The 17,653-nt window shown below is 47.0% G+C and overlaps 1 protein-coding gene across 1 annotated transcript in view; it reads right to left on the bottom strand.

The window, feature by feature from the left end:
• Positions 1-267: 267 nt before the first annotated feature.
• Positions 268-17,653, bottom strand: part of PLEKHA6 (pleckstrin homology domain containing A6) — a 949,845-nt gene continuing 932,459 nt past the window's right edge. Inside the window, exon 24 of the transcript XR_014224910.1 lies at positions 268-279. The gene's annotated coding sequence lies outside the window, so the exon portion shown is untranslated. The remainder of the gene's footprint in view (positions 280-17,653) is intronic.

Genomic DNA, 17,653 nt, shown 5'->3' with positions numbered 1-17,653 from the left:
AAGGAAACGCCTGAGGAACCATCTCTTCAAAAAAATGCCCACTTGGTTTGAAAAGCCACAACAATGACTCGGTTCACCCCCATAGCGCTGCAGGAGGGGGGCTGAACCAGTCATCCCACTGGTAACAGCGATTCCAGCTGTAACTGCAGGAGCAGGAATGATAACAAGAGCAGCAGCAGGTGCAAAAGCAGGAGGAACCACCGGCCTAGCAGCACCAGGAGTGAGGTGCGCTGTGTGCGCAAGCAACGTCTGCAACGCCTGAGCAAACTGACACAAAAGGTGATTTTGTTGATCGGGCCTGGTAACCAGCATGGGCAGCGTAGGAGTACCTGCATCGTAAGGATTCATGACCCTTGTGTACTGTCAGGAGAAACGGGACCGGCTAGTGGAATAAGGAGGCAGCGGATAAGACCAACATCCCTGAAATGGAGCACAAAAGGCGAGGAACCCACTGTGGGACTTTCAACGGTCTTTATCCTTTTTTTTTTTTTTTTTTATCCTAATTGTTGAATATACATAGTATGCAGGTTAAATGTGAACCAAACAAAAAATAAAATAAATATATTTTAATAAAGAATGTGATAAGAAATGTACAACATATATACATACACAAATATAAACGGGTGGTTAGCCCTTAAAAATACCTCATCATATAAATATGTCTTTCAATGTGATCGATTTGCAAAAGAGCAGATATTGATAATGAGGAGTATGACCTTACACCCTGGCCAAAAGAGCAGATATTGATCATGAGTATGACCTTACACCCTTACACTCCTCATGACCAATATCTGCTCTTTTGCAAATCGATCACATTGAAAGCCATATTTATATGATGAGGTATTTTTAAGGGCTAGCCACCTGTTTATTCTTTAATAAAATATATATATATATATATATATATATATATATATATATATATATATATATATATATATATATATATTTTTTTTTGGTTTGGTTCACATTTAACCTGCATACTATGTATATTCAACAATTTGGATAAAGACCGTTGAAAGTCCCACAGGGGGTTCCTCTACTTTTGTTTTGTGTACTGTCAGGGTGCCAGGAAATCAGACCACAGGGGGATGCAGGTAAAATAAAGCAGTTTATCGGAGCAAACAACAATAAATGCCCAGCTAGAGTGAGCAAGTGGAAGCAGGAACAAGCCCGGGTCACGTCCAGAAGTGTGTAGTCACCCAAGCTGGGGTCAAGTCCTGAAGCGGGTAGTTATCCAAATCGGGGTTGAGTCCAGAAGCGAGTAGTCTGCCGATGCCGGGTCATCTGCTGATGCCGGGTCAAGAGCCAGGAGAGTCATGAGCCAAGCCAGGTCATACACGGAGGAATACGGAGATCAGAAGACTGCTAGCAAAGATGCACCTTGGAGCACAAACACAAGGGCAAGGACTGCAACCCATCAGATGATAGACATAGTCAGGTGTGCAGCATCATCACTGTGCAACGCCCAGGAACAAGGTGTTGATACAATCAGAGGCAGCAGTCTGCACATGTCTAAGATGGTTGCCAGCAGGAGGGCAAGGTAAGACCTTGACACTTCCACCCTTAGCATAGCCCAAACTACAAGTGCCTCACGTGCACCACGATGTTATACCTAGTGGTGAGGGAGACAACGCTCCCCCATCCCACCAGCACAGTGCACGCCCACCGAAAGTGACCTTCCATCAACAAAAACCAGATGACAACAAAAAGGGTGAGGCCAACACAAAAATACTCAAAAAAAAAATACCGGCAGAGCATGTGCACAAAAGGCAGTCCATTCAGGGGGAGCTTGTCATAGCCATTTAGTGCAATTAGTAGTATGCAAAAAAATAATATTACATCTATACAGAGATCAAAAGTAGAACAAAATATCAAAATGATCACCAAAAAATGTAGAGAACACACTGCATACACATCGGCTGGTTCATAAATCAAATTATCCAAGGTAAATGTATATAACCCCTAAAAGATACAGTAATAAATACATTAAAACTAGGGATCGACCAATTATCGGCAAAGCCGATATATCGGGGCAGATATGCACTTTCCCCGATATATATCCGAATCAGCCCCTGAGGTTACCGATATTTCGGAAAGTACTTGCAGCTAGAGGCATCACCCGGTACCAGCGTCCATAGTCGACGATTGGCTTTCTTGTAATGACAACTGATGCGGCAGAGAAGCCGCTCGGCTGTCATTACAAGAAGTGGGAGGGGACATCCCCCTCCTCCCGCCGCCTTCATCACCTGCTCTAACCTTTAGGTCTAGGAAGACCAGGTGGGTGTCATCCACGACATGAGTGAAGGATATACCAAAAGGGTTAAAATTGCAGTGAGAAAGAAACCCACTGAGATCCTCAGCTGTCCCGTCCCAGATGATCAAGATATCATAAATGTACCTGGAATATAGGGCCAGGTTTGCCCCATATGGATTATTAGCCCAAATGAATTGGTCTTCCTAATAACCCATAAATAAGTTGGCACAACTGGGGGCAATTCTGTCCCTCATGGCAGTGCCTGTGACTTGTCTGTAGTAATCCCCTATAAAGGAAAAATAGTTGTGTGTCAGGCTGAATTCTATAGAGTTCATCAGAAAGGATACCTGTAGGGGGTGCAGATTGCTACGATAATATTCGACTGCTTTCAGACCACATTGATGTTTGATTGACATATACAACAATGTGACGTCAAGGGATAGCCAGTTGTATTGCTGGCGCCACCTGATGGAAGAGAACCATATATCTGTCACTTATAGATAACTAAATGAATCAATAAGTGGTTATTAGATTAGTGTCCTCCCATATCAGGGTGGAATTTATTCTGCTATACGATTATTATTATTATATAGGTTGGTTTTAATGTAATTTTTACTGTATCTTTTAGGGGTTCTATACATTTACCTTGGATAATTTCATTTATGAACAAGCCGATTATGCAGTGTGTTCTTTACATTTAGATTTATAGTAGTCATTTTGATATTTTGTTCTAATTTTGATCTCTGTATAGATGTAATACTGTTTTTTATGTCTCCCACCTGAGTGGCTCCACGTTGCATATTACTAATTGCCCTACTTTGCACTACATGGCTATGAAAACTCACCCTGAACAGACTGCCTTTTGTGCACATGCTCTGTCGGCTGCACTGGGTGGATTCTGTTTGTTTTTGTGTATTTTTGTGTTGGCCTCCCCCTTTTTGGTGTCATTTGGTTTTTGTTGGGCGTGCACTGTGCTGGTGGGATGGGGAGGGTTGTGTCCCTCACCACTAGGTATAGCATCGCTATACACTACACTACACGCTACACTAAGGGTGGAAGGGACATTTTGATTTCGTTGGCCCGGAAAAGACATCAGTGGCTTGGAACGCAGGATGCGGCCGCACTTTCTAGTTGTGGCAGCGTGCGTTCCAGCCACCCTGGAGCCTTGCCACCACGGATCGCTCCATGTAGGAAAGAGACAACGGATCGCTCCGTTGGTGAGTATCTTTGCGACTGGTGAGTATCATTGCGACTGGTGAGTATCTTTGCGACTGGTGAGTATCTTTGCGACTGGTGAGTGTCCTTGCGACTGGTGAGTATCTTTGCGACTGGTGAGTATCCTTGCGACTGGTGAGTATCCTTGCGACTGGTGAGTATCCTTGCGACTGGTGAGTATCCTTGCGACTGGTGAGTACCTTGTGACGGGTGAGTATCCGTGCAACTGGTGAGTATCCTTGCAACTGGTGAATATCCTTGCACTGGTGAGTATCCTTGCGACTGGTGAAGTAACTTGCGACTGGTGAGTATCTTTGCGACTGGTGAGTATCTTTGCGACTGGTGAGTGTCCTTGCGACTGGTGAGTATCCTTGCGACTGGTGAGTATCCTTGCGACTGGTGAGTATCCTTGCGACTGGTGAGTATCTTTGCGACTGGTGAGTATCTTTGCGACTGGTGAGTATCATTGCGACTGGTGAGTATCATTGCGACTGGAAGTATCTTTGCGACTGGTGAGTGTCCTTGCGACTGGTGAGTATCTTTGCGACTGGTGAGTATCTTTGCGACTGGTGAGTATCTTTGCGACTGGTGAGTATCTTGCGACGGGTGAGTATCCTTGCGACTGGTGAGTATCCTTGCGACTGGTGAGTATCCTTGCGACTGGTGAGTATCCTTGCGACTGGTGAGTACCCTTGCGACTGGTGAGTATCTTTGCGACTGGTGAGTATCTTTGCGACTGGTGAGTATCTTTGCGACTGGTGAGTATCCTGCGACTGGTGAGTATCTTGCGACTGGTGAGTATCTTGCGACTGGTGAGGATCCTTGCGACTGGTGAGGATCCTTGCGACTGGTGAGTATCTAGTGACTGGTGAGGGTATTAGCGACTGGTGGGTACCCCAGGTTTTGTACCAGGGAAGTTAGAGGTAGTGTAGGTAAGGAAGAGCAGGTCGTTAATATTATCCCCATAGAGTAGTGGGTAATAATGTCCGACAGGATTGGGGATGCCACTCAGTGCACTTCTTGCGGCATGTATGCGTTCCTTGATGAAACAATCGAGGACGAATACTGCTGTGCAAGATGTGAGCGACTTGTTGCTCTGGAAGCCCACATCGTGGATCTAGAGAACACAGTGACAAGACTGCGTGGCATCTACAACCTGAAAAGGAGCTTGGACATTACCCAGCAGGCGCTGGCAGGGGTCAGCATAGAGGAGGGAGGAATAGAGGAGACGCAAGCAGCAGAGGTACGCAGCTGGGTGACTGTTAGGAATGTTAGGGGGAGGAGAGTCAGGGAGGCCAGTCCTGAGTTGGTACACCCTAACATGTTTGCTGAGTTGCAGGTTGAGGGGGATATCAACTCAGGGGTGGCAGAGCTGGAGCATGCGCCCTCCCCCAGCTGCCAGGGGAGGGACGGCTCCAGGAAGAAGGGGGGCCGTAACGCAGGAAAGGTTAGACAGGTTGTGGTAGTTGGGGACTCAATTATCAAGAGGACAGAGAGGGAAATCTGTAAAAAAGATCTCGTGAACCGAACAGTTTGTTGTTTACCGGGCGCCCGAGTTCGGCACATCGCAGATCTGGCAGACAGATTGTTGGGCGGGGCTGGGGATGACCCAGCGGTCATGGTGCATGTGGGCACTAATGACAAAGTTAAAGGTAGGTGGAGGATCCTTAAGAACGATTTCAGGGACTTAGGTAATAGATTGAGGAAAAGGACCTCCAAGGTGGTTTTCTCTGAAATACTGCCTGTACCTCGAGCCACACAGGAGAGGCAGAAGGAGCTTAGGGAAGTTAACAAGTGGCTGAGGAATTGGTGTAGGAAGGAGGGGTTTGGGTTCCTGGAGAACTGGGCTGACTTCTCAGTCGGCTACCGGCTCTTTAGTAAGGATGGGCTGCACCTTAATGGGGACGGTACAGCTCTTTTGGGGAGAAAGATGGCCACCGAGTTGGAGGGGCTTTTAAACTAGGAGACGGGGAGGAGGGCTCAGAAGTAGAATCAGTCAGGAGGGAGCAGAGGACTGAAGGCAGTTGTAGGGTCAACAGCGACAGTAGGTCAACAACATCAATTGGCGGGTCTGTGCGGGAGAACAGCAGACCAAACAGAAATAAACAAAACCGCCAATCACGTTTAACTTCCGTAAAACTAAGAGGGGTATATGCTAATGCCAGGAGCCTAGCTAATAAGATGGATGAGTTGGAAATGTTAGTACATGAGGAAGACATAGACCTTGTGGGAATAGCGGAGACTTGGTTCGACCCCTCACATGACTGGCTGGCCAATATCCAAGGGTATTCGGTGTACCGGAAGGACAGGGTTGGTAAAAGAGGGGGAGGGGTATGTCTCTATGTCAAGAACAATATAAAGGTGCTAGAAAGGAGTGACATTACGGATGGGATGAGCATGGATTTTGAATCTGTGTGGGTTGAACTCGATAGGGAAGAAGATAAGGGAAAAGTAGTTGTGGGGGTTTGCTATAGGCCACCTAACCAAGGGGAGGAGGTAGAGCTGGAATTTTTAGCACTAATAGGTAAAGCGGCAAAACTAGGATCAGTCATCATATTGGGGGACTTCAATTATCCCGACATTGACTGGGAAGAGGGGACTGCACACTCGCATAAGGCCCGGCTATTCACGGAAACCTTACTGGATAATTACATGTCGCAGTTGGTGGATTCCCCTACTAGAGAGAATGCTATCCTGGATCTATTGATCACTAATGACCCAGACATAATCTCGGAGGTAGGAGTCCAGGACAACCTGGGCTCTAGCGATCACAGGATGATCACATTTAGTATAAATAACAATATAAAAAGGCAAGTGGGGAACATAAGAACCCTAAACTTCAGAAGGGCAGACTTTCCAAAATTGTACTCATTGATGGAAAGGGTAAACTGGGACCAAACCCTGGGATCACTGACCACAGAGGAAAAATGGGAATGCTTTAGAACAATATTAAGCAAAGGCATCTTGCAGTGCATTCCTATGGGGAATAAATTTAGAAGAGACAAAGCCAAACCTGGCTGGCTAAACCGTAGCGTTAAAAAACTTATTAGGGGAAAAAAATTGGCCTTCAAGAAATATAAATCAGAGGGCACAGTATCGGCCTTCCAGCAATACAAGGAGGAAAATAAGAAGTGTAAACACGAAATCAAGATGGCTAAAATCAACTTTGAGAGACAAATAGCGGAGGATAGTAAAAAAAACCCAAAGAAATTCTTTAAATATATCAACAGCAAAAAAACTAGGGCAGAGCATATTGCACACATAATTAACGATGACGGGAGGATGGTTACAGAGGACACTGAAAAAGCAACCGTGCTGAATTCTTTTTTCTCGTCAGTCTTTACGCAGGAAAAGGAAGGGTACACTGACCATGACTGTATGGTTAGTAGTAATACACAGGACTTGCCACTATGGCTAACAGAGGGGGAAATCAGGGAAAGACTGGATAAACTTAACACAAACAAATCACCAGGCCCGGATGGCGTACATCCGAGAGTGCTCAAGGAACTCAGTATGGTTATATCTAGACCACTGTTCCTGATCTTTGCTGACAGTATTAGGACAGGAGATGTACCAGGGGATTGGAGGAAGGCTAACGTGATTCCGATATTCAAAAAGGGCCAGAGACATATCCCGGGAAATTATAGGCCTGTCAGTCTGACATCAATAATATGTAAACTTTTGGAGGGGATGATAAGGGACTATATCGTAGAGTATGCTAAAGACAACAACATCATCAGTAGTAACCAGCACGGGTTTACAAATGGGCGTTCTTGTCAAACCAATCTCTTAGCATTCTACGAGGAAGTGAGCTGTGAGCTAGATAGGGGGAGACCAGTGGATGTGGTGTACTTGGATTTCGCTAAGGCGTTTGATACAGTTCCCCACAAGCGCTTAATTTATAAAATAAGGTCTGCAGGTATCGACAGCAGGGTTTGCTCTTGGATACGGAATTGGCTAAAAGGCCGTGTCCAAAGGGTAGTAATAAACAGCGCATACTCAGACTGGTCTGAGGTAGTAAGCGGGGTGCCCCAGGGCTCAGTCCTGGGACCAACCTTGTTCAATTTATTCATAAACAGCATTGAGGAAGGGATCAGTAGTTCGTTATCAGTTTTTGCAGATGACACAAAATTGGCCAGGGCAATAACTGCACAGCATGAAGCAGATATCCTACAGAATGACCTGGACAAAATTACGGAGTGGGCAACGACATGGCAAATGAGGTTTAATGTGGAGAAGTGTAAGGTTTTGCACTTGGGGACCAAAAACATAAAAACACAATACACGTTAGGAGGGGAACCCTTGGGGGAATCAAAAATGGAGAAAGATTTGGGAGTCTTAGTTGATGATAGATTAGGCAACAGCATGCAATGCCAAGCGGCAGCTTCCAAAGCCAACAGAATATTAGCATGCATAAAGAAAGGGATGTATTCCAGAGATAAGACTATAATCCTTCCACTTTATAAAACTCTGGTCCGACCGCATCTGGAGTATTCTGTCCAGTTCTGGTCGCCAGTCCTCAGGAGGGATGTGTTGGAGCTGGAGAAAGTCCAGAGAAGGGCAACTAAACTGATTAGGGGGTTGGAGGACCTTACCTATGAAGAACGGCTGCAATCGCTCGATTTATTTTCCCTGGAGAAAAGACGTCTGAGAGGGGACATGATAGCAATTTATAAATATCTTAATGGGGATCTCAGCTTAGAAGAAAAGCTGTTCATTCGAAGGAATTGCATGAGGACTCGAGGACATACAATGCGATTAGAGGAGAAGCGTTTTAACCTCAGGCAACGTGGGGGGTTCTTTACTGTTAGGGCTACAAGATTGTGGAATTGTCTACCACAAGAGGTGGTTTCTGCGGGTAGTATGGTGACTTTCAAAAGACTCTTAGACTTACATCTCAAGGATCAGGAGATTGAGGGCTATGTTAGATGATTACAGTCACACACACCTACACAGGTTGAACTGGATGGACTATTGTCTTTATTCAACCTCGCCTACTATGTAACTATGTAACTATGTAACTATGTGTAGGAAAGAGACAGCCTCTCTCTTTCCTGGACTGCGGAGGGCTGTCTCTTTGATGGATTGGACTGTGGCAGTGTCATGCTGTAGGGCTGTGTGGGAAAGTCAGCTCTGCAATTATTATTTATGTGGTCTCTTCCAGGATCTCTATAATTGGAAGCCCCCTACAGTCTGTCCGCCAGCAACCTTTTGTGTGTTCTGCTCAGCGTGTGAACCCTGCAACAGGTATATTAAACTGTTTTTTTTTTTTAAGGTGCAGTATTTGGGCCTGGTCTGAGTTCAGAAAGTGAAGAGTTATTAATATTCTTTTGCTGTTTCTTTCAGGATCTCTATAACTGGAAGACCCCTACAGTCTGTCCGCCAGCAACCTTTCATGTGTTCTGCTCAGCGTGTGAATCCTGCAACAGGTATGTAAAGCTGTTTTTTTTTTTAAGGTGCAGTATTTGGGCCTGGTCTGAGTTCAGAAAGTGAAGAGTTATTAATATTTTTTTGCTGTTTCTTTCAGGATCTCTATAAATGGAGGCCCCCTACAGTCTGTCCGCCAGCAACCTTTCGTGTGTTCTGCTCAGCGTGTGAACCCTGCAAAAACAGGTATGTAAAACTTTTGTAGCTGAATTGACGGCTGAATTGTACACTTTCAGGTTCCTCTTGGCTACCATTAGCAACTTTGACATTCACAGTCTATCATTTACTTCTTGGCTCAGTCAATATTCAATCCAGGGATTTGTAGTTGTTTTTTATTGTATAAATTAGGGATGGGAGAAGGGAATAATGGGATACTACAGATTAACTTTTCGCAAGTTGGGAGGACTTCTATCTCTCGGTACAGCCAGGCTGTTGATCCACCTTGCCACTTAGATGGATTTAGGGTTAAGTCTCTTTCCAGATTACTTGATGAACTTAATTATCTTCAGGACACTCTCATAGTTTCCCCTTTCTTAGCTGCTAACACCCGTCCGCTGACTATCCTACTCTTGGGGGGGCCCCCCCCTCAGGTCAAGCCACTTGACACGATCCCCTGTACTCACAATACTGTTTATCTATGGTCTCCAGTGGCTTTCCTGGACCTCTGGGTTCAACTCCATTCCTCTGGCCCTCAGGACGACCTCCTGATGCCACGTACTACTGCAACAGAGGAGGCAGCCCCACCCTCCCTCCGGGACTCTGCTCTCCAGCCAAAAACCCCATAGCACATGTGCCTGGCATTCATACAGTATCCCAGAATGCACCGAGACAGCCAGTCTCTGCCAATCACCAGGACTGTATCAAAGCCTATGTATCCATTGGTCATGTTTCCTCACACGCATGCCTCCCTATTGGACCAGTGGGAAACAATCTCTAGACACAATGAATCACATACTGAGCACAATGAGCAGACCTCACCAACAGATCCTGCTCTGTGGTAGGCAGATTCACTTGCTGCCCCTCTGATAGGCAGGCAGAGCTAAAAACCATGCTCTCTCACTAGCACCTGCCTAGGAGGGTACTACACTTTTGATTTAATTTTTTTATTTTTTTTTAAGGTGCAGTATTTGGGTCTGGTCTGAGGTCAGAAAGTGAAGAGTGAGTTATTAATATTTATTTGCTGTTTCTTTCAGGATCTTTATAATTTGAGCCCCCCCTACAGTCTGTCAGCCTGCAGCCCTCATGCCACCATTCTTCGTGTGAACCCATCAACAGGTATGTAAAACCTCCTGGTTGTGTTTTTTTTTTTTTTTTTGGAATAACGCATATGCAATGGAAGAGTAATTTATCTTAAAAAAAAATACTCAGTTTAGGGTTGTCTGTCACTTGTGGTACAGACAGTAATTAGGCTAACTTTGTTGGTAGAAAAACTATGGCATATGTGTAGCAAAAATTTCTGTTTAATGAGATTCATAACCCTTTCAGCCACTCCCATTGTTAGGCAATTTTTGGGAGTATACTTATTTATCAGGATTCTTCCTTACTACATTTACTAAAGTAAAGTAACTGATTACTGGGGAGATTGTCAAGAGGGGTATGTCATTAATATGGATTCTTACTTTATCTTGTTATTGCCATGCCGTTTGTGTGTGTGTGTGTGGTTTTTTTTTACATGTGATGGTACTAGTGTTTGTAGGTGCATGTGGAAATGCAGGTTGTGAAAATGTAGATACAGGATCTAAAAGTGAAGTTTAACATTGTTAGAGTATCGCAATCTTTTTAGTTTGATGTGTATACAATTATACAGGTTAAGCGATCAAGTTTATTATAAATAATGTGAAATCCTTATGAAAAAAACTTTGTACATGTTGTGTGTGTTTTTTTTCCTTATTGCTAAAACATAACCTTTTTTAGTTTATACATATGACCTGACAACTTAGACCAGGGTTTCTCAACCAGGGTTCCTCCTGAGGTTGATAGGGGTTCCTTGAGAAATGGGCAATTTCTGTCTGTCTGATAAGTGCCCAATGACACCATTGTTCCTTTTAGCTATCTGTGTTTTCCCCAATGATGACAAAAGTAAGTAGCATTCTTCCCACTGACTGTCACACTAATGTGTCATCATGAGTTTTAGATTTTTCCTTTTTAGCATGGGTTCCCCGAGACCAGAAATTTATTTCAAGGATCCTCTGTATTGAAAAGGTTGAGAAAGGCTGACTTAGACTGTGCTTTGCAATATACAAAGCCATTACCCGTAGTGAGTTAGTTTTCAATCATCTATATTTTTAGATCATCTTCATCCATCCATCTACTCTACTCCTTTATCAAGAAGTAAAACCCTTTAATTTTTACCATGAAATAGATAACTAGCTTTTTTGCCCACTGGTCCAATACCCCCCTGCTATCAGCCATCCCAACTCAGTTTGGTAGCAAGCAGTTAATGTCCAAAGAACCCCAATAGAGGGGCGGGGGCAGCGACTGTCAGGACTCAGAGAAAGGAATTTTAAGGTAAGATTTTACAAAAATTCAGTTTTCTCTTATGTCCCCTGACAGTCGCCGCCCACTCATACAGTCTTCACCAATGGGATGTCCCAAAGCAGTGTAGACATGAGGGGTGGGAAAACGCAAACGTCAGAAAGGCAACGCAGTATCCACATCAGAGAAAGGAACCTTACGAGATCAGAAAGGTATCCTCCGGTAACATAAAAGCTCAACTGGAGCAACAACCCAGGAAAGCAAATAAATAAGGGGGAAACACCCCCAACAGTCAGGGCCCTGCAAAACTAGGGCCCCCTTAAGGCACTGCCGCACACAGAACTTTGCGGCCAAAAGAGGCATCTGCTGATGCCAGAACATCAAGTTTATAGAATTTTGAAAAAGGTGTGCACAGACGACCAAGCCGCAGCCTTGCACACCTGGGCCACCGAAGCCTGATGCCGGAAGGCCCAGGACGCACTCACCGCTCTGGTAGAGTGTGCCTTGACAGGGAAGGGCGGTGCCCGTTCCTTAATCGAATAGGCCTGTACAATCGTCTGTCTGATCCATTTTGAAATGGTCGCCGCAGATGCAGCCATACCCTTCCGAGGTCCCTCGGGAAGGACAAAAAAGAGAATCCGACTTCCGAAAGGATTCAGTGGACGACAGGTAAACCCTGATTGCCCTGACAACATCCAAGGAATGAAAAGCAAACTCCTTAGGATGTTTGGGATTCCCACAGAGCAAAGACAAAACAATGTCCTCATTAAGGTGAAAGTCAGAAAACACCTTTGGAAGGAAAGACTGGTTTGGTCGCAAGACCACCTTATCCTTATGAACCACCAGGTAAGGGGAGCGGCAGTACAAAGCCGCCAAACCTGGACACTCTGCGGGCAGAAGTGATCGCCACTAGAAAGGCAACCTTCTTAGACAGCAGAGGCAAATAAATTTCCCTGATGTTTTCAAAAGGAGAACGTTGTAGAACGGACAGAACCAAGTTCAAGTCCCATGGAGGTAGAGGCGGCCTCCGAGGAGGGGCCAAATGACGCACACCTTGAATAAAGGTGCGAATCAATGAGTTAGACGCCACGGGGCGCTGGAAAAGGACGGCCAGTGCAGATAACTGGCCCTTAATCGTGGTCAACGCAAGGCACTGGTCCACACCAGTTTGTAGGAAGGCCAACACCCTCGCCACCGAGTAGGAACGAGGAGGGAAGCCCCTGGCTTCACACCAGGCAAAATAAGCCTTCCAGGTACGGTAATAAACCTTACCAAATGAGGCCTTCCGTGCTTTGAGAAAGGTAGGAATGACCTCTGAGGAGAGATCCCTGTCTCTCAGGACCTGGCTTTCAACAGCCATGCCTTTAAAGCCAGCGACTGTAAAGCAGGATGGAAGATCGGCCCCTGAGACAGAAGATCGTCCCGTAATAGGAGCCGCCATGGAGTCTCGACGGCTAGTTGAATGATGTCCGCGTACCAAGACCGGCGTGGCCAGTCCAGCGCCACCAGAATCACCAACGTTGGTTCCGAGACCAACCTACGAAGGAACCTGGACAACAACTGAATCGGAGGAAAGGCATACATCAGAAGATATCGGTGCCAAGGCACCACCAGCGCATCCGAGGCATCTGCCAGAGGATCGCGCGTTCTTGCCAAGAACCTTCCCACCTTGTTGTTTAACCAGGACGCAAACAGATCCACATCCGGGATTCACACACAGCATTTGAAACACCTCCGGGTGTAGGGACCATTCTCCCTGGTCCAGGGTCTGGCGGCTCAGATAATCAGCCTGCCAGTTCTCCACACCTGGAATGTGAACTGCAGAGATCGCCGGGACATGAGTCTTGGCCCAAGACAGAATGCTGGTCACTTCCTGGGCCGCCCGGGCACTTCTGGTGCCCACTTGGTGGTTGATGTAAGCCACCACAGTGGCATTGGTTGTCTGTACCCGTACAGGGCGGCCCTGAAGATGATCTGACCAATGGAGCAGGCACAGCCTGATCGCTCTCAACTCCAAGATGTTGATAGGAAAAGAGGACTCCTCCACCGACCAAGTGCCCTGGGCAGACAGGTTGCCCAGGACGTCACCCCAGCCCGACAGGCTGGCATCCGTGGTAATCACTGTCCACAGCAACGGCCGGAAGGATTTCCCTTCCGTTACGGCCGGAGACTGGAGCCACCACAGAAGATCCAATCTGGTCTGGCGACTCAGAGACACCCGCAGATCCAAGTACTGAGGAAGCCTGTCCCATCTGGCCAGTATCTCCGCTTGGAGAGACCGCGTGTGAAACTGGGCAAACGGTATCGCCTCAAAGGCAGACACCATCAATCCCAGGGACCACATACAGGTCCTGAGTGACGAAGATTCGTTGTCCCTGAGGGACCTGACCTCGTTCTGCCGGGTCCGGAGCTTGTCCTCCGGCAGAAACACCTTCGCATGGGCGGAGTCCAGGACCATTCCCAAGTATGGGAGATGAACCGAAGGAGACAAAGTCGACTTCTGAATGTTGATGGTCCATCCGAACTCCTGGAGCGTCTGAACCGTAGTGGACAGCTCGCTCATCAGACTCTGACTGGCACTCGATCTTAACAGGAAATCGTCCAGATATCCCAAGACCGCAATGCCCTGTGCCCGCAACAGGCCCAGAACAGGAGCCAGCACTTTGGTAAAGACCCTTGGAGCCGAAGCGAGACCGAAGGGTAACGCCACAAACTGATAGTGTTCCTCCGCGATAGCGAATCGGAGGTACTTCGGATGACCCTCGAATATGGGGATGTGTAAATACGCATCCTTCAGGTCGATGGAGGCCAGGAAATCTCCCGGACTCAAAGAGGCCACCACCGAGCGGAGCGATTCCATGCGGAACTTTTGAACGTGCACGAAGTGGTTCAGAGCTTTTAAGTCCAGAATCAGACGCACCTTGCCCTCCTTTCTGGGCACAGCGAACAGATTTGAATAAAACCCCCGAAATCTGTCCCGATGTGGCACTGGGACAATTACCCCCTGTGCGAGCAGATCCTGCACCGCCCGATGAAGATCTTGCAACCGATCTGGGGTCAAATGAAGATTTGAGGGAAAGAATCTGTCCGCCGGCCGCGAAAGGAATTCGATCTTGTAACCTGATCTAATGATTTCCTGAACCCACCTGTCCGGAATCCGTAGCAGCCAAGGTTGAAGGAAACCGCGCAGATGTCCCCCCACCCCTGAAACGGGTGAGGACGCCCCTTCAGGCCGTGGCGGACTAGGCCGCCACACCAGCCTGGGCGGCTATTGGTTTAAAGGAGGGGCCCCGCTTACCGCAGAAGAAATTACCCTTAGGACTCTGGGGCAACAGTGTGCTTTTGCCCCCAGTGACACCCTTAACCAACTCCTCCAGGGATTCCCCAAAAAGGCGAGACCCCGCATATGGGATGTTGGAAACCGTCTTCCTAGAAGTCTGGTCAGCCGACCAACTTTTCAGGCAAATCAGGCGACGGTTAAGCACCGCGACACTGGATAGACATGCAGCTAACGGGGCTTCATTTAAGGCCGCATCGCACAAGTACATGATCCCTTGATAAATCTGGTCCACCATCTCCAGAGTAGTAGGGGGAGCAGAATCAGCCACGAGGGTGCGTCTGAGCACCTTGGTCCAATCCGCCACGGCTTGAGCCACCATTACAGAGGCAAAAATAGGTTTCAGCATGAAACCCGCCACCATGTAAGCATTGCAGGCAAGTGATTCCAGCCTCCTATCCGTAGGATCCCTAAACACCGGAGAATCCTCGGTGGGTACCAGAGTGGTCTTGTTTAACCTGGCCACAGTGTGATCCACAGTAGGAGCCACACACCAGCGCGAATCCGTAGGAGATGCAAAGGGATAAAGAAGTTGAAACTTTTTGGGCACCACAATAGTGCGCTTTAAGTTACGCCATTGCTCATTCGCAGTTGCGTGAAACTCAGCAGGGCAAGGAAAAACCTGCGCCGCCTTACGGGATCTGTGTGTACCAAAAGAGGACACTATTCCCGGAGGATTGGGCTCATCCTCTAAATGTAGTGTTTCCTTGATGGCAAGGATCAGCGCATCCATAGCTGCGCAGTCCTCGGCCGTTCCAGGGGGGGAATCATCCACCCCCACAACCTCCGCCTCCCCCTCAGACTGGGAAGAGCGAGACCCTTCAAGGGGCACGCTACCTTACGGCAAACATGTCAGACTCAGAATCAGAAGAAAAAAGAGAACCTAGGCCTTTTTCTAGTACTCTGTGCGGACATCAGAAAAACCACTTTGGATGTCAAAGTCGCAAGTGCAGCAGACAGAGCAGTAGAGCAGAGGATTCAGAGGACCCTGAACCATCCACCAAGGCAGGGGGAAATTTGCTGTCCTGGGAAACTTTTTTTTTTTAAAGGTACTGGCCCTTTAAGCGCACCGCGATCCCCCGCAGTACACGGCTATGAGGGACAATGCAAAACGACCCCCAAGCAGGAATAAGCTGACAGCCAGAGGTATTCCCACAAAAAAGACAGCAAGACAGACCCCACAAGTCTTATCTACACGCCTGCCGATCTCCTCTGTGCAGAAAGAGGAAGTGATGTCACCGCAATAGGCTGAACTAGGATTTTAGACCAAGGAAAAATGGTTGCCCATAGAAAGTAATGGGAGGCTTCGGGAACATGGCCGCCGACATGTGCTCAGAAAAAAACACATTGCCACACACGAGATGGCGCCGCAAGGCGCCAAAACACACTACATACACTGCTGTATAAACGCCCACAGTGAAGCCAGCATGCTGCCCACACCTAAAATGGCAGACCGGCGGTTATTAACCCCACAGTGGTCGCCGCACGTGTCTGCACCTCCAACACCACCATATAGTGACATAGGAGAGGGACCCCCACAAATCCACCTAGCGTACCAGCTGTGAGAGAGCCCCCCAGGGACCGGGATCAGGGAGCCCAAAAAACTCACAGACATGAGAAGATAACACAGACACACAGGACTGCCAGCCCCAGACAGAGGCCGTAAGACAAAATGAACATCTGGAAACTATTTGTTTAAAAAACTTAGCCCAAGAGAAAGAAATAACTAAGAAGATATTTCGCACTGCATACAAAATAGCCAAAGAAAACCAGTCGTTCAATAGTTTTTGCTCTGAAATAGATCTGCAGGAGTTAAATGGCATTAATATGGGCAGAATTCTTCACTCAACAAATGCCTGCATTAATATTGTGAATCGTATGGCACAAGAAATGAGAAAAAACCTGGTCAATGAAATCATAAGAGTCAAAAAGTAAAATTACCCTTATCATAGATGAGTCAACCACCTTAAGTAAAAAATCGACACTGATTGTATATATTAGATATCTTCTTGCACACAGTGCAATGGATTCCCCAGAAAATATCTTTCTTGATTTGGTTCAGCTTGAAAGCGTGAATGCGAAAGGAATTTGCACATCTCTGCTTAACAGCTTGCATTGTTATGGGATGTTGGACAACTACTTAAGACAACATTTAATCAGTGTTACATGTGATGGTGCAGCCGTGATGTTAGGAAATAAGAGCGGTGTTGGGAAATTGTTGAAGGAAAAATTTCCTTCAATTATTCTGTGGCATTGTGCTAATCACAGATTAGAATTGTCAGTTGGAGACACAGTCAAACAAACATCAGGAATTAATTGATCTAGGGCTCTTTCACACGGGCGGTCCGATCAGATCCGCCTGTTAGTTTTTTAGGCGGATCTGATCGGATGCCCCATTCAGCCCTATGGAGCAGCGGATGTCAGCGGTGACATGTCCGCTGACACCCTCTGCCATTCGCATCCGATCCTGTCTGTGAAATCCGGACGGATGGAAACCCTATTTTCCATCCGGCCTGGGGATCGGATCGGATGGGATCAGATGAGAGCGGACAGGCGGTCCGCTCTCATCCGATCCCCCATAGAGAGCAGCAGGGGCTGTGACACCTCCCTCTCCGCACGGCAAGCGGAGATGGAGCTGTCATCCGCCGGCTCAGTGGGGATCGCGGATCAATCCCCGCTGAGCAGCACGGATCCGCCTACGGAGGCGGACCGTGTGAAAGAGCCCTTAAGGTCTTTATGGATAAATTGTATGTACTATATCATGCATCTGCAGAGAACTGCAAGCCTGTGCTAGCTCTCTAGAGGCGCAGCTTTCTAAAATAGGACGAGTTCTTAGTACAAGTCCTTTTAGAACCGTGTCAGCAGTGTGGGAAAGCTACAGAGTTTTGGTCCATCATTTTGAAGAGGCAAGGCAAGATATCGCACGGGATAATACTAAAAAGTGT

This window comes from Pelophylax lessonae (genome assembly GCF_965119305.1).
Source record: "Pelophylax lessonae genome assembly, chromosome: 2".
NCBI classification, from domain to species: Eukaryota; Metazoa; Chordata; class Amphibia; order Anura; family Ranidae; genus Pelophylax; species Pelophylax lessonae.
The sequence above is the reverse complement of the archived record's forward strand: the minus strand, read 5'-3'. Positions and strand labels throughout refer to the sequence as shown.